The following is a 25,459-nucleotide window of genomic DNA, read 5'->3' on the forward strand; positions in this document are numbered from 1 at the left end:
GAAGAGGCCAAAAGAGATTTACATGGGTTCTGAGGTTACCTGTAGAAGTGCAGCTGTAGAGTGAAGCTGAATCCGTTCCAAAGTGACAGGTCTGATAAGCAAATGAAGTTTCTCCTGGTGACACCTGGCACCTGTTGTACTGTATTGTCTGTGTGTGGCTTTTACAGCCTGAGGTCATCAGACATCTGGAAACACTGATATATGACATTTAAGCTACATCTACACTGCTACGATTCCATTTTAAGCGCCATTTTGACACAAAAACAATCTCCGTCCACACAAGAGTTTTAGCTCAGTAGCAGAACTAATCTCTGTCCACATTAACACGTCTGACAACATATATCACATCACCATTCACATAATGCCCGCACAATATTGGAAAAAACTGACATGATATTTTTTTTTTTCCTGAGATATATTTTGATATGAAAAAATAGACTGCAATTTATACAAAATGACATAAATAGCTCTATTTGGAAATTTAAAAAAAATCATTCTCGACTACTGGGGTTATTTTGTAGGGGAGTGCATCTACATAGAAAATAAAAAATGAAAATGGAACTTTTCTAATGTGAACGATTCTTTGTTGAACTTGAATGCTTTTCAAACACCAAAGCAAGTAAGCGCTGTGACTACTCTTCTCAAGTGATTTTAGGTAAAAATACACTGATTGACTGACATGACACCATTGTATTCAATTAATACTATCAATCCAGGCTAAAGTGAATGATGTTAATTATGCATGCATGGTGCTTCCTCTGAATTCCAGGTTGTGAAAATTAACAGAAGAGAAGTTGACACACTTTGTCCTGCACTCCCCGTGACCCAGACTTCTCTGATACCTGTAACATGCTGAGGATGTGTCTCGGTATCGTCTCGTCAGGATCTTTGCAGCCCTGTGCTGTCATATTTTTAGCTTCTTCTTCTACATTCGCCTCACGAGGAAAATGCTGCCGTGTCCTACTCCGTGTGCTCCGCTTATCAACGAGCTGCAGACAGCCACTGTTATCTAACGTGTTAGAGAGACACTCTCCATGTCGCACACACACTTGGCTTAATCTACTTTGTAAACGAGAAACTGTTCTCGGTAATTAATAGTGACATAAAGTCATTTTCATATGAACAACAGCCCGTGTTCTTGGCGGTTCTCGTGTACGGTCTCAATTCAAAAGTCCACATTGAGAGAAGAACGCTCCGAATGGCAACAGACACGATGAGCTCTCCTCTTCAATTAGCTTTATTAGCACAAATTAAAGTAACTGCTGTTACTAAACAAACAGCTGCTTCAGACCACATGATGTCCTCACGGCTGTCTGTCGCTTGTTTTTTTGTTGACTGTCTGCGAGTGTGCTTTTGCCTGCTGGTCACCAGTTTTCACTTTTCCCCGAGTTTGAACGGTGTCATCATTTTTGTCATGCTGCACTCAACACCACCAACCTTTTAAAAGCAGCTACACATGGACAAGCTTTCCCACATCGTGATGAAGCAGAAGGACGCCGCCTCACCGGAAATAAAAAAACTAAATTCTCCGGTAATTTTCAAAGAAATTGTTCTTTTTTTCCCCCAGGGAAAACGAGCGGAGGCGCTACATCACACGGCAAAGGCTACGTGGAAATGTGTAAAGAAAAACGGATAAGTTTCCTGCAGGAAGCATGAAAGCGAGTCATATTTTTTTTTTTTATGGTCAAGTTAAGGTTACTTTATCGTCTCCTACAGGAGACAATTGTTGTGGAGATAGGGAAATTGCTGCATCATATGGATTTAGATGCCACATCAGGCGTCAGGCAGCAGTATATCAGAGGAGACATGGGTGAAATGATGTCGTACCAGTTGAAACATTTATTTTTAACCTATTTTCTGCTGACTGAGTTTGACGTTAGTCAAACAAAGTGAAACCAGGGCAGCTTTGCACAACTGAAAAACTTGGTCCATCTCCAGTTGGACAGTGTTAGAGCTAAGCGTCATGTTTGAGAACAGGCCACCGTTTGAATCTCAGAAATCTCCTGCTGTCTTATCAAGGACAATGAGTGATCAAGGCCTTCAGTTTCACTGTGAGCTCACTGGTTCGACAGAGAGACCAAATCAGTGAATCAATCCCTAAAAACAATGTAATCAAGCAACGTAATAATGCTATCCTCCTGTAACTCCTCGCGGGCCAACTGTAGAACTATTTTCGTCCAGCAGACTTCTGATGTTACGAGGAGGTCGGAGACGCTTGCAGCTTACACGCTGCTAACAACGGAGAAAAGTCCAATTTAGTGAAACCAGCCCTGCAGTCTTCCTAAAAGCCTTGACCTTCATCACAGGCATCTCTGCTCAAACTTCTAGCAGTCAGACAGTAAGAGGTTGTTTTCTGTTGGACTGGTCTAAATCCAGTTAAAAAAAATAAAAAATAAATAAAAAAACTAGAGTGATTGATTCTGCTATTGCTTAGCTATTAGCAGTTCGTCTTTGCAATACACTCCTGACTGTATAGAAGAAAACTTGAAACGTGATTATTCTCAAACAAATTCTGGAGTTCTAACGAGGGTGTTTTTTATGATTTCTAATTGGATTTACGGACTTTTTACCTCGTGCAGTAGCCTAACTTTGCCTCATCTCTCTCCTTCTTCGTCCCCACCCTCTTAACTCTTTCATTTGAGCCTGTGGTGACATGCTTCTATTGTCTCTGGTTCTGCTTTTTTTCCCCTCCCGACTTTTTAATGACGTGATGCAGTAAATGCAGAAACCCAAGGGCTTGCCTCGTACCAAAGACCCACAGGTTTTTAAAAGGTTGCTGTTTAAGTTTCTGCAGTAGAAAAAGACTAAAGTATATGTTGTTTAATTAGGGAGTCAAACCAACAAGCTCTGTTGTGCACAACATTTGTAAGGACGTTTTCTTTCTTATTGTGCAGTGAAATACCCCAAAAGCCATCAGCCTCTTCCAGCCCTCAGCAGTGAGACAGCACATTACTCAGCCTCAGATGACGGTTGGTGGAGCATCTTGTGACTGAGAGCAGCAGAGTGGAAAAAAAAGCCTCAACAGTCTGCTGTTTGTTGGGCTGAAAACCAGTTGGACAACGCGACACCAAACATTCCTGGGTTTTATTACAAATAACTGTCCGGGCTGTCAGAGAACAGAATACACAAGCTGCCATTCATGTCCATGGATGGGAGGAGGCGTATCTAACCGTCCAATCAGAGAGCAGCTGAGTGTGGCAGGGTCGTATTCAGAGGAGGAATGTGATGTGAGGAGGTGATAAAGGAAACATGTTGCCGTCTCAGTGGGCAGAATGAGGATCTACAGCCAACATTACAACATAAAGCAGGGCTGCTAGATTATGGCAATAATCACAATCACCATTATTTGGGTCAATATTATTAAGATCACGATTATTTAACATGATTACTCATTGACTTTGGAAGCATTGTGCATTTATTGAACTTTAAAACAAAAAAAACAACGTCTTTTTAACAGTGGATTTTCTTTAAAACTATATTACATTGAAAAAAAATAATTTAAAAACTATTATCGTGTTGCTCTCATTATCGCTGGAAGCCAAAATCGTAGGGCTGAGCAATATATTGATATTATATCGACATATATGAGGCTAGATACAGTCTTAAAATGTGGATATCGTTATATGACATAAGCAGGCCTTGACATTAACTTTTTGAGGCACTTGTCCTCTGGACAAGTACATTTACGTGTCTTGTCCATGCACAAAAGTCACTTGTCCGGGTAAAGAGAGAGAGAGAGAGATAGAGATAGAGAGAGAGATATATTGAACGGTTTATATATATATATATATATATATATATATATATATATATATATATATATATATATATATATATATATATATGCTAATGCAGAATTTGAACAAACCGTTGAAATAAAAGCATCCAAATACTACCAACATTAATAAAATTCAGTTGAAACAGTGGAAACAAACGTGTCCAAAGAATAGATTTCCCCTTCAACATAAAAAAAGGATCTGCAGACTCCATAATACAAAGTACCGGTAATACTTTGCACGCCGGTGTGCAGTGTATCCCCAGAGGTAGTGGTGACTTGGTGTAAAAAATAAAACTGTCTGGCCTTGACGCAGGCTCCAGTATGGACTGTGCGTCTGTCCAGGTGAGTAAATCATATCGGCAACATAACTGGAACACTATTCATCTGCTGTATCTTGGGACCGACACCTTGCCACCACCGACACCTTACCACCAATCCAGCATTAAAGTCTTGCAACTTCAGGCCCTCCACTGACAGAAAAACTGATACAAATGCTGCTAATGCTTGCTAGGTACACAGCTGCCGACGCTAGCTAGCTAATGTCACTTACTTGTCAGCCAAGTTGGGTTGCCCCCGACAGACGCCGCAGAAACATTACTCCTTCTTCATAACCCAGTCCAATTCATCTCTCCAGCTGTTATATACTACTTTCAACTTAACTCCTTTCAGCCCTTGCACCTAACCTGCCACTTCTACTTCTTATAGTGCTTCAACTTTAGCTTTTACTGCTTCAGAAATACATTACCAAAGTCAACGATACTTTCATCCAAAGCGACGAACATTTGTTTTACTACCAAACGCACTCATTTTCATGTCTTCAAAAGCAGAACACAAACAGTACGACACATTCAAAACACATCTGAAGCTGTGCTGTATGGACAACCACACACAGTTCTCACGTGCCTCTCATCCACCCTCTCCTGCTCGGCTTTTCTTTTTCCTGCTGAACTTTGAAATGAAAAGCCACTTCAGTTTCATCGAGCACATGATCTCACCGACTCGCTGAGTCTAAAGGATAGCTGACTGTACTGAGGGAGTCGAACTGTGAAAAACGCAATCACGGGTCAGACAGAACTAAATCTGATGTCACCGAGTTAGAACAACATTTAGTGTTCTGAAAACTCAAGTGGAACAGCTGAGAATAAACTCAAAAGGTGTTTTTGTTTTTTTCCCCCCCTTTCTTTCTTTTTCTAACAGCATAGGAGCAAGCAGGTCCCAGTTCCTTTTTGTGGTTTTGACAGATTTCATCTTGTCCCAGTTGGGAGCGTCTTGGCTGTGACAGCAGAGTGTGTGTGTGTTCACATCCGAGCTGTGTGTTTCCGTGTGCACAGGACTGCTGTGGTGAATGGTTGCGTGCCGATTGTGTGCAGTCCCCACGGCCAAACGGAGAACCACGCCCAGCTCTTCAACAAAAACACTGCATTCCACAGAGCCCACTCCCCACACACCACACACACACTCACACCTGGTGGATAGAGGTAGTGTGTGCGTTGCAGAGCTCCCAGTCAGCAGGACATCACACTGACAGGACGGCAGAAAACAAACCACAGCAGAGACTCTCTGCAGCGTCTGCAGTCTGAACAGGAAACCCCAAAAACACCCAACAACTTTTCACGTGATTCCACTGTTGCAGACTTATTTCCAATATCGGAAAGAAATCATGAGAGTGAAATCAGTCAGCTCTAGCGGTTTGCTGCTTCCTGTTTGGTGCTGGAGGGAGCGCACCCATTGCTTGTTGACAATGTTCACATGATTTAACTTCACTACCAAAACTTAAAACTTACCATAATATCAAACACGTTTGATTTTGTCGGAACGTTGTGGCCTTGCAATTTGTGACACTGCGAGATCCCCAGTCCTTACGTATTAGGACAGTCTTTAACGTTAGATGCGAGATGGTGTCAGACTTTTGTATTTTCAAAGTCCGTTCAAAGTCTTCTAGTGTATGGTAGATTAGATTAGATAAGATTAGATTCAACTTTGTCATTGTGCAGAGTACAAGTACAAAAGACAACGAAATGTTTGCGTTCAACCAGAAGTGCAAAAAAAAAAAAAGCAGAAAAGTGCAACGTGATATACAAAGTATAGACAGGTGGTATGGTGGGCATAAATTGCAAAAATGTGTTGGAAGTGTGTCTATTAGGGGTGTGTATCTCCCCCTCCCATTGATACGTATGCAGTACAAAAATGGTACAAATACATAACTTTGCGTAACTGTGATACACTGCAGTTCAAAGTCGATTCAATAATATTGCATATTCTTTTTCTAGGTCATAATCTAAACTGCATTACTTCAGCGTAACTGGATATTCCCCAACATCCCATCCTTATTTCAAGTTCTGAAATGCCCCAGAAATGATGTGTTCTGCAACAACAACACTAAACATGGGCAGTGATGCGCTAGTGATCACTTTTTCGCCAGTCTCCAAGGAGGGAAATGGATATGGATTCCTGTGTGGACACCATGTCCTTGGAAATATAACAGCCATTGGCTTCAGTTACAAACAGGAGGAGTCGGAACCAGTTGGAGGTATGGTACGCATTGGGTTGACTGAATCTGTCTGTAATTTCAGTGCACAGGACGGTGAGTAGCGAGGTTTTTGGTGCAGCCGCTGCCTGATTTTATGACGATTTGTGGTTATGTAGCAATGTGGTCTAGTCTCACGTTGCCAGACCTATCCCCACAGCGCTGGAGTATAGTCCGGCTACGCTGCTCATCTATTCTGGGATAGGGTTTGTATTTCTTTAAACCAATCACAACCGTCCTGGCCGTCACTAAGCTTCTGATGCAGCGACAGAGCCCTGGCGTCAGTAGAATGGGAGGGATGGCAGGCTTTATCCCAGCAGTGTACATCCTTTGAGCCAGACCGATGTGGTCAAACCACTGACTCTAACTTCAGTTTCCTGAAAGGGTCAGTTAATCTATCCTGACATTGTGACATGCTGCTCTGAGTAATTACTGCCAAGCTGGTGTACCATGTCATCAATCAATCAATCAATCAATCAATCAATCAATCACCTACCTGCTATCTAGCAGGTAGGTGCTGCCATCTAGTTATCAATGTAGTTACTAGACGATAGTTTCGACAATTATTCATTAAGGGCATTGCTTGTGCTGTGTGATGCACTGCTCCTTTTCCTGGAAGCTTAAAGTGAATATATTTAACTTTTGAATGTTTCTGAAACTGTGTAATTTTTCATCTGATGATCATAAATGTAGTTTAGTTTGCTGCGATTAGTTTACTGGAGCGAGATGAAACTGAACATGGTCCAGTGTTGCAGGAATTTGCTGACTGGTGTGAAGTCTCCCAGTTGCAGTTGAATACGTCCAAGACAAAAGAATTGGTCTTTGGCTTTAGACGTGGGGCTCCCTCACCCACTCCGACTCTGATAAGAGGAGAGGAGATAGAGATGGTGACGGAGTGCAAATATCTCGGCCTCATCATTGATCATAAATTATCCTGGGATCAGTGTGCTGATGCAGTTTTTAAAAAAGGGCCAACAACGTTTGTATTTTCTTAGGAAACTTAATTATTTTAATGTTGACTTTTGTCGAAAATGTTGACTTTCCTTTATCGACAGTATTCTCTCCTACTGTATTGTATGCTGGTATGGACATTCAAAAATCACCCATAGGAACAAATTGGGGAAGATTGTTAAAACCTGTGGAAAAATCATTAGTAGGCAACAGAATTGGCACAGAAAGCAGATAAGGTTTGTATGGATACAACCCATCCACTTTCAATGGAGTTCAAGCCGCTCCCTTCCGGTCGTAGATATAGATACCCCAATGTTAGAACCAACCGAGCAAAAAACTCATTCATTCCTATGGTAATAACCCAATTAAATAAGGTGTAGGGAGGGGTATGACTGAAGGAATAGATGTGAAGTATGGGTAGCGATGTGGATGTCTGGTTCAATGTTTGTGTTGTGGATTGTGTGTCAATATGCCTGTACTGTACAACAAATTGCCTCTCGGGGACATTAAAGTTTTCTAAGTCTAAGTCTAAATGACCTGTGACAGCAAACGAGACTAACAGTGAAAAGAATGCTATTTTTATATAGTTTTATTAATGCCTCTGCCCGGGTTCCGATTTTCCCCACAAAGTCACAAAATGATTTACGGCAGGTAGACGGCACTACAGAACACACATTCTGACGGGTCACAGATTTCTGCGTTAACACCGGAAAAACCTGTGTTAGGGAGTATGCAGGAGATTTCTTTATACAGGCCTTATTGTATTTTTATTATATTTTAGAAGTTATCTGTTGTAGTTATGGCTGATACTGAGGCAGGACCAGCACAGAATGATTCAAAACCGACCCCGAACTGGCCCTCGGTTATGTCAAATATGTCCATTTCATTCATAAAATAACTTCAGATTGCGCGATGTGGTTGTACGTTGTAGCAGACATTAAATTGCATCCCGCTTCCATTTAGCACAGACATGTTATTCCTTTTAGTCCAGGTTTGTGTTGGGCTATTTTCTGTTCCCTTGTCCCCCTGTACCTTTGTAAAGCGTCTGTGGGTTTCATGAATCTGAGTTATTATTACGTTGGTTGCTACAACAAACTCTTATTGCTCTGGCTCGTGACACAGTCACAGTGATACCCTGTTTAGCTCACGAGACATCCAAAGTAGGCTAAGTTACCGTATGCAACACTTGAAATGTAACTATGCCTCTGTAACTTATTCTCTTATTGTAAATGAATGATTTTCTGTCTGGGCAAAACATTCAACGCGACTTTATGACCTCTCGGTTACGCTAACTCAGTATTCTACAGTGGGTAATACAGCACCGTATAGAAAAGACCTTTATGACCGCAGGTGTAGTAAAAACACCACCGCTTTAGTCCAAATGGGTCGCTAAAATCAACACAAACTGACAGTTACATATAGCCACTTTAATAAGCCTAATATTATATTTCTTATGATGTTAGGGCACATCCACAATAAAACATGGGAAACTGAGATATACAGTTTACTATAAAAATCTCCATACTGCCTAGCTCTACCACAAACTGCCATTAACTACCTGTAGACTGTGCAGCGCTGAACCAACAAACAACTGGACAATGGACTCGTACATATCTTCACCCAAATGTGTTTATGTCCACATAAACAGATTTCAGTGGAGCTTCAGAGATTTGGATAGCTGCATGACAGAAATCAGAACCAGTACAATCTAAAAAAAAAGGTATACAGTCATCATCTCCGCTCCAAGTTTGAGCTCATCCAAACAGCTGACTGGAATTGTTTTACAGGGAGGTTGAGAAAGGTGAATATATGTAATTTTGCTCAAGAAACTGGTTCTTTTTACACTTCAGAATGAACAGTGCACGCACACGCACACACCACACACACACACACACACACACACACACACACACACACACACGAAATCCTGCCCGTTGCCAACACAACACAAGGAAACCATTGAGCCTCCATTTCCTGATGGGTCTCCATCCGCCCTCCATCTGTTCGCTCCCTCTTCTGACCGACGCCTTTCTCTCAATATCTCTGAAAGGATACTTGCGCACCTAATTATTTGTTTCACTATCAGAATGTATCCATTCGGTCCGATAACTTTTAGAAAGTCTCAGAAGAGACACACAATTAAATCATTGAATCCCCATCCAAGTTAGAAGAGCGCTAAACCGGAAGTAGCCGGCAGAGGTCTCTAGTGCGCAGGCTCTATGGGCCGCACAACGCGGATGCAGCGCCGATCATCCGGGTAATTGTAGACGCGGTAGTCAAACTATTTCAGCTTCATTTGCCACTCTCATAGGAATGAACGGGGACTCGAAACGCTGTATCCAGGTTTCATTATACATCATACACAGACACACACACACACACACACACACGGCATTATGCCACCTTTGCTTGGTTCTGTGTAAATAAACAAAGCCAGCATAACGGCACACCTTCATTGCGGCGCTATTGCGGAGTCTCTGTGTGAAAGGGGCTACAGAAAGACTTCGGAGTCTGAGTGGAACCTGGTCCTGCTGTTGGACTCTAGCGCAGCTTACTGACGTCTTCTTAATGTGTTCCAAAGCCATTTATGTATAACAACATTTCTTGATTCACATATAATAAAACAAATATGTCATCAATTGTCAGTGTTTTCCAGGATGTAGGGTTGGGCGACATGGTGATATACCCCGCAAGATTTGGCTATACATTTTACATTTGGCATCTCTCCCTTTAAATGGTGCTGTAGGTAGGATTGCGAAGATCCAGGACTTAGCCAAAACAATTTAACATCGACAACTTCTCAGTCCCTCCCCCCTTTCCGCTAAAGCCCAAAACGGTTTCCTAAGCCCCTCCCCCCACAAGGGAGAGTGAATGCATGTGCATGAGCAGTGATTGACACGCAGTTAGATCGCCCCCCCCGGCCCTGATTGGTGCATCTGAATAGGGAGCTGTGGATTTTTGCAAATCGCACTACAGGTTGTAGGTGGTGCCAGAGGAGCTGGATTTCTTTTTTAAAATGACCTGCTTCATGTAGTTCTACTCAAACACAGGGTCAGTTTCAGAAAATATGACAGAAAGTTAGTTTTATAAGGCTTACCTACTGCACCTTTAATATCTTTGATTGTAATAGGAGTTTGTAGACGATCTTACAAATCAATGAACACGACTCATCTTTGGCGATATTGGATTTCTATATAATTTATGCATTATTTAAATTAGCTGGAACAACAAAAGAAGACGTTTCTATTCATAAATTGAAAATGTAGCTACTATTTCACAATGTATATATATATATATATATATATATATATATATATATATATATATATACGGATATAAAATTCAATATAGTGTTATAAAGGAGTTATCCCTATGTAGGCTAACCTTAAATTTGTGATAAAAGCTGAAAAAAGACCCACAGCCTTCTCGTTTGTTTACAAGTCTTCTTGTTCTATGCGGACACAATTCCCTACTTTAGGACCACAGACAGTCTTTTTCAGGTAAAGCAAGTGTGAGCACACCTGTATATGTAGTTTGTTATGAGATTCCCACGCCATCATTACCTGATAAGATCATTGATAAATTAACTTTCATGGCAATGTGTTCAGTCTTCAATGCTCAGGAATGATCACACAAACCAACATCATTAAAGTGGAACATTAAATGCAAAAAAACAAACACACACACACACACACAGAATTAGATTTTGTTCAAAATAGAACAGATTTAGGCTGCTGGGTTTCTGCAAAAGTAAGTTTGGACAGTGATGAAATAACGAACCATGTCTTAGTTCTGCGGGCCTATCGGTAAAAACCGCTCTGCGCTCTGATACACACACTGTCTCTCCTGCAGCACTGCTCTCTTTATTCTATCATCTTTATCAGTTGTTAACATGCTGCAGAGGGATGCCAAGTAAGCTGCCAGCTTTAAATACACACACATACACTCCAGTCGACTTCAGAATCTGCACCAACACCGGTCTGAATTACACAGCTGCTCAGTCCTGGAGCCGAGTCAGTTTACTGCAGTCTGTTTAATACAGAATATATAAAGTTGAACATGAAGGAACATACAGACAGCGAGCAGGTGTTGTCCCTGCCTCCTTTGCTTCTAAATTAAACATGACAGCAGCAGACGTGCCAACAAGGTAGCCGCCCTCTTTCTTCTTGCCACTTTCGTAAATGTGCAGCTTTTCAACGCTGCCGAAATGAGTCGACGGTGTCTCTAAATAACCGGTACATTCCCCTTAACCAGCAGATCAAATCAACAAAAACATCAGATTAAAAAAAAAATGTATTGAACCACCTGGAACTGGATATTAATTGTGCCATATTACCTTTTCCTCTAGTTTAACCTACAGCCCACGCTTTGTGGCGACATGAGGAGATTACAGTAAGTGAATCTCAGCAGTCTGTCGCATACGGCACAAGTCGTTTGCAGAAGCCACAGCGGCGGAGAGTTGTTGCCGCCCAACGAAAACACAGAACGTTGACATCGTCAGGTGGTGAGGTGTTGAGCTGGATTTATGATCGGCGCGAGGGAGTTCCCGCCCTAGGTTCTGATTTATAGCTCAGTGTCAGATTTTAACAGGTGATCTCACAAGCAGTATTTACTGGCTTTCGTTCACATGGCGATATGAAAAAGGTCTGCCTTGTTTCATTACTGATAGGACACTAGTCTGTGCAGCTGCTGTGCTGTATGTTGGTTGTTTGTTGGGAGCAGAGGGTTTGCCATTGCAGTGAAAATGTCTTTTTTAGGTGTGTGTACTGCATAACTTGCTGCTTCGCGGTGTTTTCACTCACGCATCAGACGCTTTTGGGAGAAAACACAAGCAGCCAATCGCAGTTCTGGTCGTCGCCACGTGGCATCTCCGTAGCTCAAAACGTGTAGTTACGCCTACGTGCACAGGCGGCCCCATAACACAGAGGTATAAATCCAGCTTCAGCGGCTTGCTGTCTGAAAGCAAATGCGCCAACATTGGATCTCAATTGGATATCCAGAAAATGTACTATATCATATTAAATATCAATATCATGATGTCAATTAACCATATAACGTAATGTTCCATCAAATGATTACTTTTAGATCTCACATAAGTACATATTTTGACAACATGAGCAGCGTGAAGGACTATTGGGGTTCATCAGCAGATCAATGTGTGGAGAATGAATGGGAATACCAGCTGATAAAACTCCTCATAGCAACTGGTGACGCACATCAACACTGTTACGACCCACAGAGCGGCAAATACACTCACGTGTAACATTCACACACACACACACACACACAGCTCACCGCAGCTCATCACATTCACGACAAGTTTCAACACCTCTCTTCTGCCCCAACAGCTTCATCAGCGCACACACACACACAGACACACACACACACACACACACACGGTGAGAAAAGTTAAGTTACAGCTGCGAATAATCTAAAACAGACACAAATCCCAGAAACACTCCTTTAGGATTTCAGATCATGAACATATAATGATGACGAATGAATATGACAATATCCACAGACACACACTTGCCATCATATTTTTGCTTAATCTTTTATATTCTTCTATGATCTGGATATCCCTTATAGACTTGTCGTTATGGTGAGTTTTATTTGCCCCTCTTTTGTTTTATTTTCCTTACTTCTTGCGGTTTTCATTATTCATCGGTGTTATTAGTTCTTATGATCTCAGTATGTTCATATTGCAGATGGGAGGATGCATGAAGTCACGAAGCAACCGCACCCTTATGACATTTGGAATCACACAGCTGCATCACATGATTTTTTTTTTTTCTTTTCCCAAAGCTTTTTTTGGAAAATAATTGTGGCTGTTCTGTTTGGGCCTCATGTTAACACATGAGAAGCTGAACAGTCGGTGTCAGGTAGGCGTGATTACCACTTCATTTGGAGGTGGTGCACAAAACAGGACCTGCTGCTTGTGTCGACCAACACAGATATAAAAATAACAAAATAAACTCAGGCGTGGCTGTAAAGGATGGTTAACAACTTGAAGGTGTAAAGTGTCCGGTATACTCGCCGCAGCCGACCTGCAAATGTGACGTCTTGGGAGCCGCAAAAAAGGTTTATACTTGCGCGTGGTGGTCAGGACGCTAGTTGCAGTCTTCTCCTGAACAGAGGTGGCGCTAATGAGGAAAGGCTACAGACTTTGCTATTTCTACGGACTAGAAGAAGAAGAAAAAAGGTAAACAACGGCAGAACTGGCAGCAGCATTGCCGTCAATGCTTCGATTTGATTCGATGACCTACTTCGTCGGATCAAGCCTTTCATTCACCATAAAGCTGCTTACACATATAGCCGACGGCCGACCGTCAACAGGAAAGCCAGTCGAAATGATCCGTCTCCCCGTGTTGGTCCAAAAAGTGCCACAGAACACACCAAAAAGATGAGACGAGACGTAATACATCTCTATAGCAGCAGGCGGCGCTAATCTGTATTGTTGCCCAATAAATGAAAACCGGCAGCTGATTGGACGAACACGTCACATGGGTTCGTTTTCTCCGGAAATTCAAAGCCAGACTGTCATGGCGGCTCGTTCAGAATACGATCTCGTATTGTACTAAAATAGTTCACTGAAACGTGTTTCTGAAAACATTTTAAGCGAGAAATAGGCCGTGCAGTTGCTGAATCGGTCTTCATTTCAGCTCAACAAAGGTCAGTTTAAAAGATTTTCGTCAGATTTTGAGAGACTGTAGTCACCTCATCCCGCTCGTCATTTCCGGGTGAGTCCCGACTGCCCTGCCGGCGACTGAACATGTCAGGTCGGCCTAAATGAACGCCGACAGCCCCCCAGACTGACGACTTTGTTTGACTGAGCCTTCCTCAGTCATGTATGTGTGTCAGTGACCGGTTGGGACGCTGTTGGCAGCTTCTGGAAATCATGCAAAAGGTTTGCTTTGGATTTTGTTCGCAGTGGCCAAAATATCCGGATCTGTTAAGCTCCGATGCCAACCTCTTATCAAACCCTCACTGTTTTTTTTTTTTTATTAGCAAACAGCCACGTACAATATACCGTAGCTTCTCATTTTTCGCCAGTGCTGACGGTCACTTTCCCCATCGCCGGTAGAAATTGGGAATTTGGGTTGTGTTAACTCTCTCTCTCTCTCTCTCTCTCTCTCTCTCTCTCTCTCTCTCTCTCTCTCTCTCTCTCTCTCTCTCTCTCTCTCTCTCTCTCTCTCTCTCTCTCTCTCTCTCTCTCTCTCTCTCTCTCTCTCTCTCTCTCTCTCTCTCTCTCTCTCAGTTAGTTACTGTCACCAGTCAGGGAGCCTGAAGCATCAGTACTGTTGCTATGGTTACCTGCACTTTAACATACGTTATACAGCACTAAAGAGGCCTTAAATGTGCATGTGTTGCACATTCTACCGGTGCAGGGGAGATGGCGTACAACAAAGAGAAAATGATGAGTATACATTTATAATCAGTGTATCATTGACAGAGTACCAAAACCAAATCTTACATTAAAGTGATAATTACTATATTTTAGGAAAATATCCTGACTTGAAGCTGCAGTATGAACATGAAATTGTGTCTAACTCGAGCTGAATTCTGTCCCTATAAAGACCTGAGCAGACACCAACCAGCCAATCAGAAACAAGTACTTGCCATAGCCATGGTTTACTGTAAATTCTCAAATGAAAGCCGGTATTCAACCAATGGCCCAAGTCCTAACACACAAACTCATTTTGGATGTGCATATTTTGTATTATCTATCTTGTTTTCCGTCTGTAAGTTGTTATTGCTGCCTAGCTTGACCAGCAAACTCTTGAAAAAAAAGAGGTTTTTATTCTCAATGAGACTTTCGAAAAATTGACCAATTAGGATTAGGCCTACAATTTACACAAGTGTACACTTTTAATTTCCCCATTTAGGGATTCATTAAGTGCTTCTTTCTTTCATGCATTCATTCTCTAATGAATAAATAAATAAAACATTACACAGGGGCATATTTCAGCAATTCTCTACTGAAATTGGGGTGAACCCTTTTCTGCCTTCAGGGTTATAAAATAATGATAAAGGCCAACAGCTCTATTAAAACCACAAACTTTGTGGCTCAGCTGAGCAGAGAGCTCCCATATCTTAAATATAGGACTGAGCCTTTAATAATTGATGTGGACTTACATAAGAGACAAAGTGTGCGCTACTGGATCTGGTTCACGGGCAGGGATTCGGTTTGCTGAGGGGTTCCCACATTTCACTACATTTTATTTTTAGTCATATTTTATTATTTATTTTTCGACACCAGCATAAGGTCCAGGGTGTTTGCCCGGCCCATTCCGGTGTCAGGTGTCTCAGGACTGTATGGTGCCCATGCAGTGCTGGAGGTTATCATTTACACCTATCCAATAATCATTTGCACCACAAAATGTTAGGAAAGGGGGACAAAGGTCTATCACAATTTCACCTCAACTTATACATGATGGAGGATTTGATCAAGATTACCGACACGCGGTTTTGCAATGATGTCAATGCAGAGAGTCATATCTGTTACAGATACATTGGACATGGTTTTTTATATTTTTCATACAGTTTATTATTATGCTGTTCAATATTTATGGTTCCAGACTTCTGTAGTACTTGTTTTCTCTTTTTTCCCCCCTTTCTGTACTAAATTTACCATTATGCACCAAAATACCAAGGCAAATTCCTTGTATATGAAAACCTACTTGGCAATTAAACTGATTCTGAGGACATATTTTAATGGGAAGATTTCTAAAAACATTTCTTTAAAATGCTGGGGTCAGTAATAGACAGCTTTTACTCACTACAGTTATCAAGTTTGTCATTTCAACTGTAATACAGTACAAGTTAAATATTGTCTCTTCAGGCTAATTATAAAAACTAACAAAATGTCAAGGCCTAAACATTAAACCGGAGTGCAATAAAAAGATCTGAGTTTCTTCAAATTAAATGCCTATAGGTAAAAGGTACTTTATTGTCACATACACATACATGTAGCGAAATTCATTCTCTGCATTGAACCCATCCCTCAAGGGAGCAGTGGGCAGCCATTTACAGCACCCGGGGACCAACTGGACCAACTCCAGATCTGAGCCAGTGCCTTGATCAAGGGCACTGACTGGAGAGGGGGGGGGGGAGGAAACCGGAGCACCCAGAGGAAACCCACGCAAACACGGGGAGAACATACAAACTCCACAGGGAAAGGCCTGGATTCGAACCCAGAACATTCTTGCTGTGAGGCCACAGTGCTAACCAATGGGCCACCATGCTGCTATAGCAGAGTAAAAACATAAGACAAGATAATGTTACTATTATATTAATATGAACTGACAAATAGCTCAGTATTGCTAGAAAGCATCTCTTTCCAGTCACACATTCCCTTACAAGTAAGTATTTACAGTAGAGTAATTTAATCACTTCAGAACAGCAGACTTAGAACCACAGAAAGAGAGCTTTTATAGAGCCGCCAGTTTGAAACCAACATTTGACAATCACACAGGGAGATAGCCATCAGCCCAGGGTGAAACACAGCGACCAGTTTCTTCAAAAGACGATAGCCTTTAGTGTTCAGTAACAATAACAGTATATCACACCATTACGGAGCGAGTGGTTTACCTTTAACTCTACAGTAAAACTACCCGGAGAGTGGCTAACACATAACAGAGGTGAGAGTGACACCTCGGGTTACGCAGAGCCTTCTTCAGTGAAGAATCGGAGTGGCTGTAAAATAAATCAAATGCTGAAGAGGCCTGAACGCTCCTACGGGACGTTAAGAGGACCTGTGTCAGCATCAGTCGCCTCCTGTGGTCATCAGAAGCTCCGCAGCAGCTCCAGACACAAACAGGACACTTAACCTGTGTGCAGGTAAACTTGACTGGATGTCCTCTGCCGGGAGGTTCATCGGAGTGAAAGCTGTAATTATTAACGGGCATTATTTATTAGGATGATTTCAGCAGCATGTAATGATATGTTGGCCCACCAGTGCCTGAGGCTGCACCCACTCCCAGCACATACTGGGGCACACCTGGACAGGTCGCCAGTCTAGCACAAAGCTGATATTTGTACTAGAGCTGCAAAGATTAATCAATTAGTTGTCAACTCTTAAATTAATCGCCGACTATTTTGATAGTCGATTAGTCGGTTTGAGTAAATTTTTTTTTTTTTTAGACAAAAGTAAAAATTCTCTGATTCCAGCTGGTTAAAATGTGAATATTTTCTAGTTTCGTCTCTCCTCCGTGACATTAAACTGAATATCTTTGAGTTGTTGACAAAACAAGACATTTGAGGACGCCATCTTGGGCTTTTGGGAAACACTGATCCACATTTTTCACCATTTTCTGACATTCTATAGACCAAACAACTAATCGAATAATCGAGAAAATAGTCAACAGATTAATCGACGATGAAAATTATCGTTTAGTTGCAGTCCTAATTTGTACGTTCAATTCTCGTACAAAATTCCGTATTCAAATAATGGCAGTCTTAAATAACAGCACAACCAAATAAACTAAAGTCGCTAAAAGGTAAATAAACACTGAGGGGTTGGCATTACCTGTAGCTTTACTACAAAATGGTACTGAACATTTTCCGTGGAAGTGTTCACATTAAAAGCTAACCAATAAAAGGGAAAGCTGAAAGACAGGAGTGGAAACCACACCCACCCAGCACAAACCAGCACGAGTCCATTCAATAGGTCATTCCTATGCATTCATATGCTGACTTCAGGGTTTTTCCACACTTTTAAGATGGAATTATGCTTCTCCGGGCTGCAGGTAAGCAAACATACAGGGTGCCATTCAGACACAGTTTGTGTCTACGAGTAAGCAGGGTCACATTTAGCAAATCACAATGTTCACAAACCGTAGAAGAAATTAGGAAACAAACCACTACATTCATGTAACACACGTGAAAGAATTTGAATTTATCAACGTAAATGGACTGGATGACAAGATGGGCAACAATATTAAGTGCCTTGAGGACAGTTTCTTATTCTCTGCTAGAAGATTACTTGGTCGTCGGTTTACGTGAATTCAATTAGCATAATTTCAGCTTTATAGCCACAACTGCAAATAACAATTATTTCCACAAGCAATAAATCTTGTTGATATATTCTCAATTCATTGTATAACAGTTTGTCTATAAAATGTCAGAAAATAGCGCAAATGTCCACCACAGTTTATCCAGAGCCCAAAGTGATTTGTCCAACCAACTGACCAAAACTAAAAAGAAGTTTACAGTGATATTTAAGAAAAGCAGCAAACTCTTCGCATTGGAAAAGTGAATGTTTGGCATATTTTCTCATGTCCTTCTGTTAGATCAATTAATCAGCTAATCGTTTCACTTCAAGTTACAGCGAACGTATGTCGCCTCGCCTGAAGTAAAGACCACCTCTGTTACTGCTAAAGAGCAGAGGTGCCATTTCTCACTGCAGATGCCATTATATGTAGTGTAGCTATTGTTAAGGGAGTTATCCATTTACCAATAACACCGCATGACAAGATGCATCAGGATCTGCGTGGCAGACCACCTCAGCTGAAACATTTCATTGGCGAAACCCTGTCGTCATCACATGTGCAAATTCCTGCGAGGAAACCCACGGAATCTCACACGTTTTGGACTTTATTTAAACCCACCTCTAAATTTAAACTTTTGAAGTGAGTTTTTGATTCACTGCACCGGTCAAAAAGACTAGAGGTGTGCACAACCTCTGTTGTAATGATTATATTGTGTTGTTATGTGGATCTGTCAGGTCTCCGCCTCCATATTGATCCAGTAGCCTGCATCAGATCACTGCATCGCTAATTATCTGCTTTCAAATTAAACCCGTTTTGGTAGCTAACGACAGACCAGGTGACTCACACCTGGTTAAATATAATGCATGCATCAGTGAAAAGGAAAGGTTGCTGTCCTTTGGCTTCCAGTAAACAGCAGCGTCTCTGCGCCATGGGCTCCCTTCAAAAAAAATCCCCTTAAAATGTAACCTATTTCAATAAAACAGACATCAAAGTTTTCCTTGCAAGTCATGTTCTTTGCACAGAGCTTCTCTGTTTGGTGAATTAGCAGCAGAGGAAAACAGAAGGAGCAATGCCCTCGTTTGGAGGTCACAAGCTGAGGAGTCACCATGAGCCAAGACGCGGGATCCCCCCTCCTTTCTAACGCAATAAGGCAGGACACACCCAGATAGAGAGGGGAGGAGGGGGGGAGGGGGGGGGGGGACGACGAGATGGATGAAATGAAATGAGGAGGGGAGGGGAGGGAAAAAAGAACAGAGCTGCTACTGGTGCTCACCCGCCCATCTCTGCAGATGACGTAGACGATTCTTCGCGAGCTGAACGCCCGTTAATGAAAATAAACCGAGCTCGGTAACGATTTTTTTTTTTTTTCCCCCTCCTTCACCTTCGTTCACTGACGCCTGTAACTGTGACAGCCTGGAAAGCAGAAGTACTGGCCTATTTGCGCTAAATGTGGCCAAACCACTTCAGCATGCTCATCCTGAAAGGCACCGCATTCATGACGACAGTGAGGACACCAGAGTCATACCAGAAATACACACATTTTAATATTGAAACAGGAGCAACAGCCGCAGCAACCGGTGTTCGCTGAGAAAAAAAAGGCTATTTTTTTAAAAAAAAATTTAATGAAAGACCGTGTAATTTACGGATGACCACGGGTTATTTAGGTTACCAAGGGAAGTAGCTATCACTCGGAAAACAAAACATTGTAGGCAGGGACTATGAGCAAACTGTTTCCAGACACTCGGGAGACATCCGCAGGCGGTCTGATTCCTGCCTCGCAACCACTGCAACAGTCGGTATGCCGTTCTGTCGCCCGGGGAGACCAGTCACAAATGCGCCATTCAGAATCGGACTATTTGAATAACATGTTCTCGTTAAATAGTGGACATGAAGATTTTACAGATCTTGAAACCCCTTTTAAGAATCACTGGAAGCGGCTCTTCAATTCGGCATGCCTCCAGTACATGTACAAACATCGTATTTTACCAAAATTATAACTTTACTGACCGATACACACTCACGGTCTCCTGGCTGGAAAATACACACTGTGGGCGACAAAGATTAGCGAGCACTGCGTAACAAGTCTAAAAGTTGGTATTTTATCGAACTTATGTGCCAATTCGATCCATTATAGATGTGGTCATTTCTAAACGATCGTACAATGCCACAATGTAACGTTAGGCTATGTCTTAACGGGTGTTTTTGATTTGTCGAAAAGCCATGTAGCTAAGTTGGCGTTTAACGTCCACATTTGTGAATGGAGACAGCGTTGCATGCAGACTAGAGAGAGGCACGTTTCGGGGCTGTAACCTAGCTGAATGTCGGGACGTTTGACGAGAAGAAGAACGGTTAGACAACGTGCCTCGGGGCTTTGTGAGACACTATAAAGATGAATCTCGCAGAAAATACAATCCAATAGGAGGTTATAATGTCCCTCAACAGAATAGTTGTGCGTTCACACCTGTGGAAAATGTGTCTGTAGTTGCTAATAAGTGGGTGTCAAGGTAAAGAAACAGCGGTTGTGAACGTTACCCGGATGCTAAGCGGTGCGGACACGACACACTCATTAAAACACGTTTAAAAAAGAAAATCACTTTAACGGGCACTGGCAGACAAACGACGGTGTGTTTCTCGTCTTTCAGCCACAAGTGATTCAAAAAGAAATCCGAATTGGGGTGATTTAAAGTTTTAAAAACAGCAACAACAGAGAATAGACGGTTACCTCCACTCGGGGGATCCTCGTCCAAATCACGTCCTGGGGTTGTGTTGGTGAGGCAAAGCAGCGTCTTCACTTTAGAGGGGTTTGTCCATTTCCCAGCAGGGCTCCAACTTGACAACTGCAGTGGTGAATAATGGTTGACAGACCTGGTCGGGGAAAAGATCTTCAACGTCCCTTTTGTTCCGACGTTTAAACCGGTTTCGTTGACAGTAGCCTGGGCTAATTACATTGGTGGAAACATCAGCTCTGGTCCTGCAGCGGCAGCCCAACAACAAGAAGGAAAACAATCCAGATTCATTCAGAAATCAATCCGGTAAAAGGAAGAAATAACTCTCCTTCTCTCTCCGGGAATAGAAGCAGAGGAGGGTAAAGGCTCTGGTAACAAAGAGCAGATCCAGTAAATTAGGACTGGTTATTGTTTGTGTTGCAGAGCGGTGGGTGGGAGTGGAGGGTCCGACACATTCAAACAGGGACCAGAGAAAAGAGCCAAAGTCCGGGTCAGCGTCTTTTCCTGGCTAGCTGGGGGGAACTGAGAGAGAGAGGGAAGTGAACTGGTGCTGGAGACCGCGAGAGAGGGAGGGACCAGCCCGGGATTACCCTGTTTTTAAGGTGGATCTATGAATTAATTAGGTAGGCAGGCAAAAACCGAGCCCTTTGCTATCGAGAACATCAGCCCCGGGTTTGAACATCCAGGCTGAAGCCCTGGAAACTTGAGAGGAAGAAGACAAAAAAAGGAAAATCCACATCTGGATCTCTTCTGGAGAAATGCTCACATTTCCTCCCACTGCAGAGAATCAAATCAGAGATAGGCTAGCCTAATATCTCATTTATTATTAGCTACATTAGGCCTACATTACACTATTAGGATGTTCTTTTTAAACTTATTTTTCTAGGATAGGCTACAAGAGAAAGGATTGCCACTGTTAGGGGACAATACTTTCGAGAATAAAGTCGAAATAGCCATGTTCATTTAGAAAAAGTCATAAAATGTCAAGATTAAAATTATATTATTTCAAGAAAAAAAGTAATTATTTCCAGAAAGGGGTCGGATAATATATCTAGATTAAGTCACTGTATAGAAAAGTTGTAGCCCTAATATTTTGATAAAGAAGAAGTATTTCGAGAGAGAAAAAAGTATTCCTTTCAAGACAAAAGCAATGAAAAGAAATCGTAATCGTAATATTATATTTCAAAATTGAGTACACATTTCAAGATTAAGTCGTAACATGTCTAGAATAACATTTTGATAACAATAATCACAACAAATTGTGATATTTTAACAAGAAGAAGTGGCTTGCCAAGATATTTAGAGGGAGGATTGCTACTTTGATTTGAAATCAATGCAGATTTTAAGAATGAAGTCAAAATAAAATGAGGAAAGAGTTTTAAACAAAGTAATTGATGAAAAAAGTCATATTTCCAGGAAAAGGTTGTATAGCATTTAGAGAAAAAAAAAGTTGAGATATTTAGGGAAGAAGTAGCCTAATATTTCGAGATTAAGTCAAACTATTACAAGAAAAAAAAAACTTGTATTTTGAGATAAAATTTGATTTGGGTGTAGGTACTTGATGAGCCAAACAAAGTTGTCATTAATCTGGTGATAGCAATGTACTTTCAAGAGCTTTCCCCAGAAAAACACTCCCAGAGAATATTTACCTTTCTAGAGGCGGCATCCACTAGTGGCCGTAGTAGGCTAGTTATGACAGGAGCAAAGCAGGAAGTAAGGTGACGAAGAATAAGAGCACCAAAACTCTGCTTAAAGGCCGGGACACACCAGCCAGACGGCGTCGACAGAAAAGCCAGTCGAGATGATCAGTCGGGTCCCCGAGGTCCAAAAAACTACCTCGGGACACACTGAGGCGACACCGACTTGAGAAACGTAATACGTCTCCATAGCAGCAGGCGGCGCTACTCTGTATTGTTGCCCAAGAAATATAAACCGGCAGCTGATTGGACAAACGCGTCACATGGGTTAGTTTTCTCCGGAAATTCAAAGCCAGACTGTCATGGCGGCTCGTTCAGAATACGATCTCATAATGTACTAAAATAGTTCACTGAAACGTGTTTCTGAAAACATTTTAAGCTAGAAATAGGCCATGCGGTTGCTGAATCTGTCTTCATTTCAGCTCAACAAAGGTCAGTTTAAAAGATTTTTATCAGATTTTGAGAGACTCTATAGTCACACTCATTCTGCTCGCCATTTCCGGGTGAGTCCCGACTGCCCTGCCGCCGACTGAACATGGCCAAAATGAAGGCCGACAGCCCCCCAGACTGACGACGGCACGGGACACACCGAACAGACTCGAGTCACTGACCTCGCCAGACTGTCCAGGAGGCAGGTTGGGACGGAGGATGAACCCCAGAAGAGTGGGTCCCGTTTGAAAAATAAAAGTAAATGGCAAGTTGTTTTTTTTTTAAAGTGCTCATATTAGGCTCATTTTCAGGTTCATAATTGTATTTAGAGGTTGTACCAGAATAGGTTTATGTGGTTTCATTTTCAAAAAACACCATATTTTTGTTGTACTACACATTGCTGCAGCTCCTCTTTTCACCCTGTGTGTTGAGCTCTCTCTGTTTTAGCTACAGAGTGAGGTATCACACTTCTATCCCATCTTTGTTGGGAGTCGCAAATGTGCAGTAGCTAGGTAAGGACTACTAGCCAGTCAGAAGCAGAGTATGAGGGCGTGCCCTGACAGTACCTAGGTAAGGACTACTAGCCAGTCAGAAGCAGAGTATGAGGGCGTGCCATGCTAGCAGCTAGGTGAGCATTATAACGTGTGTTACAAAGTGACGCACGTTTGTCACGGAAGTAAAGGCTGGACTACAATAGAGCTGTTTGGAGCAGTTTGTGAACAGTGTTTTCTGTTGGAGATGGTAAGTCTGGTAAATATGAGTGGTAATTGGTGCTTGAACAAACGACTTACGGGAGCGTTTTTCTGGTGGAGGACAGATCTATATTCTCTATTTTGTAAGGGGTCCTTGGCTGAAAGAAGATTGAGAATGTCTGCTTTAGACCATGTGCTATAGATCGTTTAAATAGCTCTTTAATTTAACTACAAGGACAAATATTAAATTGAATCTCAGCTGAGTCAAATAATATGTCTGCCTTGAATAGCAGTGTGTTGAATCATTTTTGAATATTGTATCTTTATATGTATTTAACCTTTGGAGAGAAACAAGTACTTGTCCTTTTTAAATGTGTTCTGGGAGTTGATAGATGTGTTTGTTTAACATTTTCAGCTGACTTTTGTAGCTGCTGTTTGGGTGAAAATCTGCTCCTATGATAGGATTAAAGCTTTTAATATGTAGTTATGAAAAGCAAAGAACACATCATTATCAGTAAGACATGAAGATGTACCTTGATAAAACTGTGCTCATGTGTGGTGATTTTTTTTTTTTTTCCTGGTCCAAACGCTGAACATGAACAAAGAATCTGAAAGGAAATTTCTCTCTGACTGCCAACTGGCCACTCAATCAGCTCTGCCTCCTACGCTATGCTAATGACAGAGAGGCAGAGAGGTGGTTAAAGCTGCCATTTAACAGCACAGTACACTGCTTCACTTTCAGCACAAAGTGACTGCAAAAGAAGGAGAGCTACTGATTCCCATAGTCACCGTCAGTCACCACCAACCACAGCTGCTCATTCTTACTGAGTCCCAGATCTGTACATCCAGTCATCTTTGTCATACAGGTACTGTTTCTGCAGTTGTTATACAAAATATCAACATACTTTTGTTCAACTGTTCAACCCATTCTCCCAGAAGTTATGGTTATATAAGACTACATTTTTCAGTAATACCATTTTGAAAGTAATTATTCTTCTAAGTTCTGCCTGAATGATGTTATGTTTTTTTGTTTTTCTTTACAGATGTTTTTTTTTTTCTTTCCTAAAAGGGTTCAAAAGAAATTAAAGAGCTAAGTGAAATTAATGAAATGGGTCATTGTGCTTTCGATAATAATAGTATTTAAACAAAAAAAAGAAACACTTTTCAGTATTATGAATGCAGTGAGACATGATAACTTAAACCTGCAATAAATGTTTTTGGCCACTTTGGGGGCAGCAACCTCTGGGACTGAAAAATGAACCCAATGCAGTTCCTCCAGTGGCCACCTGAGGCTGGCTCTAACAGAGAGTCAATCCCCACAAACTGATACATGTTAAAATGCCCAACTTTACAGCACAATCAAACTCATTTCCCCCATCTCAACCAACTTCACCGGTAGGTACAACTATGCTTTTACATTAATGCATGAGAAATAATAATCTATTGAGACATACAGTACAGGCCAAAAGTTTGGACACACCTTCTCTTCAATGTGTTTATTTTCATGACTATTTACATTGTAGATTCTCACTGAATGCATCAAAACTATGAATGAACACATATGGAGTTATGTACTTAACAAAAAAGTGTTAAATAACTGAAAACATGTCCTCAAAGTAGCCACCCTTTGCTTTTTTTGATAACTCTGCAAACCCTTGGTGTTTTCTC

At 41.6% G+C, this 25,459-nt stretch overlaps 1 protein-coding gene across 6 annotated transcripts in view; it reads right to left on the reverse strand.

The window, feature by feature from the left end:
- Positions 1-21,528, reverse strand: part of LOC120558148 (plasma membrane calcium-transporting ATPase 1-like) — a 106,527-nt gene extending 84,999 nt beyond the window's left edge. For 5 of the 6 annotated variants that reach the window (XM_039799065.1, XM_039799062.1, XM_039799068.1 and 2 more), the window contains exon 1: positions 20,970-21,528. The gene's annotated coding sequence lies outside the window, so the exon portion shown is untranslated. Of the gene's footprint in view, positions 1-842; positions 1,043-20,969 lie in introns of those variants that run through there. The other variant, XM_039799063.1, reaches the window with a different exon arrangement.
- Between the last annotated feature and the right edge of the window lie 3,931 nt (positions 21,529-25,459).

Source organism: Perca fluviatilis, chromosome 4, assembly GCF_010015445.1.
Source record: "Perca fluviatilis chromosome 4, GENO_Pfluv_1.0, whole genome shotgun sequence".
NCBI classification, from domain to species: domain Eukaryota; kingdom Metazoa; phylum Chordata; class Actinopteri; order Perciformes; family Percidae; genus Perca; species Perca fluviatilis.